Here is a 4,008-nt window from a genome sequence, read left to right as displayed (position 1 = left end):
TGGTCTAAAAAGAAAAGGAAAAAGTTTACGACCTACACTACCAGTTGTATTTGAACAGCAAATACTCAAATGAAGCTAACAGGGCTGTAGCAGTGTACATATGCATATACATCATTGTCATGTTCTAGACTTTATTTATCTTTAAATTAAAAAAGAAATTTTTAATTAATATTATGGCAGTTTTTTCTCTGTGGTATCGAAAATAGTATCGAATATCGATATTTTTCAAGGTATTGTATCGAAGTTAGAAATTCCAGTATCGTGACAACACTAGTTACGAGTGGAAATTACGCCCCTGCGTAAGTGCAACTCTGCCGCTGAGTTATCATTTGATGTGAATGTATGCCGCGTTGTACAGTATATTCAGACGGAGGCGGCAGAATTGTATCTGACAGGATGTACGCTGTAGCACGAAATATCGTAGATTTCTTCAAAAGCAGATTGTGGAGACCTTTTAATTGTCCACAATCAAACGAGAGAACGGCGAATCTGTCACTGTATCAGCTCACAACAGTCTGTGCAGTAGTAAGGCAAGCGAAAGTTTTGTAAAGAAATAAAACCAAGTCGCAACACAACATTTTCTCGCACTCGCACTCGCACTCGCACTCGCACAAATGCTCCCGAATATAATTTGAGGTCGCGCAGATTAAAACTTGGGAGCATATGCGAACAAAACGGTCGCAATTTCGAGCACTGAATTTTCACTACTTTTTGGTACAGGCCGGCTGTAACAAATTGCTGTAGTTTTTAAAGCAAATTGAAAAATGTCAAAATATTGCTTTTTCAACATTTCACAAGACGTAGTTCAAAGACAGAGTCAAACAACAGTTTTAAAGCTGTTAACAGTACATTTTCATGTCAACTGTAAGTAATTTTACAAGAAGGAGGTGTTGTAACTATAGCTCAAGCATTTTTACAATAACTGCGGTGTGACTTCATGGGACTGCGCAGGTTTCATTCAAGTTTCAAATCCAGGTCACTAGAGCAGCACAAGAACTACTGAAGATTAGAGCCATTATTCATAATTTTTGGTAAGTTGACTTAATTTTACATTAGAAATATATAATGTTATATTTATTTCATTCAATGTAAAAGTAATATATCACATTAACAGGTTATCACAACATTTATCAGGCTTCATTCATGTTTAAGCATTAGTTCGATAAGAGGCATTATTAATACATTTTTGAATATACCCCTTACGTTTATTAACATAAGCAATTGCGTGCTTTGTGTTTTGGGTAAACACGCTACTAACGGTAATAATAGTAACTCACGATTGAGCAGGCGAACCACTGATGCTAATGCGCTCTAGTTATTAGGTGTGTTGAAGAAGACTTGAAGCAGCGCTGCGAAGACCGACATTAAAGTAGCACAAGAGCAATTCGAAAGCATAAGGAGCCATCTGCTCTCTATAGCTCGCACTGTACTTTGATGTCCTACGATGATCGGTCTGCGCAGCACCTGCTTCAAGTCGAACACACTTCTTACAGTGTTACAGGGTTTCTGCATGATTTTTAAGCTCAAATGTAAGACGTTTAGTACCTTTTTAAAACCCAATGTCTATAATAACATATTCAACTGTAAAATGACTGTAAAAAGCAGAATTTACAGTTTAGATACAATATTTCGCAAAAACAAAAAATATTTATAAAATGATAAACTTCACATTTCAGCCTTTAAACCATTTTTAAGAAAATGGATGAGTCTAAAGTATTAATTATTATATTAAACAATTATTATCAATAAATTATTATATTAATTAAATAACATAAATTAGGTGTATGCAATATTTACAAAAAATGATAACTCAAAATTTTGGGGGATTTAATAACGATAATTAGACAATATTTTGCTGAGTGTGTTATTGTGTTGGTATCTTAAGGTCTACCGTTTTTTTTTTTTTTATATTGTCCATATTCAGTGTGGTCAGTTCAAAGCAGTAATAGAAATTAATCTCTTTCAATAAGTTTAAATGTGATTTTTAACTTTTATGGGCATTTTTACCTTTATAAAGCCATTTTTGTGTGCATCATCTTTTGAGTTCTTACATTTGGGCTTTTATCAAGCAAATGAAATCAGTATCAACAAATACCATCTTTGCAATGCAGAGGAAACACAGAAGCTGGATCTGAAGTGGCATTTAGATGTATTTACACACTGTTTAATGCAGCTCAGATAAACATGGTATGTTTTAACCTGCAGTCACAAATAAAAAACTAATGTTTTAATAACACTGAATACGGATAGTTTATATGATTAAAAAAAAAAAAAAAAAAAACATTACAAAACCACAAGTAGGTGGCAGCAAGTCACTGTTAAGTGAGTCATTGCAATTTAACTGAATCATTTAAACGGTTTATTTATTCAGGAACGAAACATGCTGCTCAGAGACGCAAAACAGTGCTGTGGCTGTGTTTGGAATGTTTTTTGTTGGTGAAATTGAGCAAAAACAGGAAATATAGTGTATAAAATATAATTATCTTAATATTAACTTCTTGTTTATTGAACTGTTGCATCAAATCAATATCACATTCGTAATCATGCTGACTTTTGGAGAAAAAAATGGCACTTTTCGTGTGATACTGGTTAACTATATCAAAATGATATAAATACATAAATGGAAAGGGAAAATGAGGAGCTAAACATGGCATGGAACAAAGCTTTGCAGAGATAAAGGCTCAGAGTCTTTTTGGCATCAAGCCTAAAATTTGTAGCAGCACTGTACGAAAACAGTTTCATCTATCAACATGAAATGTATAACTTTTTGTCAGAAGTCTGAAGATGATCTGACTCAATTTTGGTGAAAATTGGACCAATGGTCTAGGACGAGTTTGAAAACGTAGGTTTTTAACATAAATCAAAATGGCAGGAAGTTTGGCATAATTGGTATCTATGTTGTCGGCATGACCCAAGGTATATTTCAAGACCAGTTTCATTACAATAGGCTAATGCATTCAAGAGTAATTAGCATTTTTGAAAATTTCATTATTAATGGTTAATAGATGGTGTATTACTTTTGACCAATAGGTGGCACTGTTACCAAATAGATGTGGCATGGTTAGTGTGAAGTGCCAAGTTTGGTGTAAATATGTGAAAGCTTGGCAGAGATACAGCCTCAGATGCAGTTTGGCATCATTCCAGCAAATTTGTTGATGCGTTAAACGGAAACCGTTTCACGAGTTCCCTCTTACAGATAACAAACTGAGCGAAAGGTTGTGTGTATTTGGCGTGCTGTCCGGGAGAGGGCCTCGAGCTCGGTGGTAATTCCCGAGCCCAGGGCTCTCCCCCGCCCAGGGGGAGGGGTCCGAGCTCAGCACTGGCCCGAACCCTATAAGCGCTCCCCCCTATGGCCTGAAGGTGAGGAGACGGGGTGGAGGAGGGGCGTTGACATGACGAGAGATGATGAAGGTAGGATTGTTGTGTTATTTATAGGGATTTTTCCTGCGTTGATTGGATAGGGAGAGTGATTGCTAAGGGTGAATTGGCCGTGTTAATTATCTGTGCAAGCTCCTCCCGAAATTTGTTAATAAAACATCACTTCACGAGTTCCCTCTTACAGATAACAAACTGAGCGAAAGGTTGTGCATATTTGGCGTGCTGTCCGGGAGAGGGCATCGAGCTCGGTGGTAATTCCCGAGCCCAGGTCTCTCTTGCTTGCAGGGGTCCGAGCTCAGCACTGGCCCGAACCCTATAAGCGCTCCCCAAAGGGCTAGTAATTACTCGCAGGACAGCACCCCAAATAGCCCCCCAAAAAGCTTGGACTTAAGGGATGCTGGGCGTTCATTGTAGTTGCGGGCGTTGGTGCATGGATGGAGATAAGGGAGGAGTTCCTGCGGGTACTGCTTGGGTAAAAGTAAGAAAAACTCCTATGGAAAGGGGGACTGCTGCGGCAGTGGGAAACTTTGAAAAGGTGGATGAGGCTCCTGCGGGAGTTGAAGTGCAGGGAAGAAGGCTAGGGGCTCCTGCGGGAGCTGGTGCTGCGGTGCGGGGAAGAGGGCTAGAGGC

The sequence above is a fragment of the Garra rufa genome, chromosome 24, assembly GCF_049309525.1.
Source record: "Garra rufa chromosome 24, GarRuf1.0, whole genome shotgun sequence".
Taxonomy (NCBI): domain Eukaryota; kingdom Metazoa; phylum Chordata; class Actinopteri; order Cypriniformes; family Cyprinidae; genus Garra; species Garra rufa.
The sequence above is the reverse complement of the archived record's forward strand: the minus strand, read 5'-3'. Positions refer to the sequence as shown.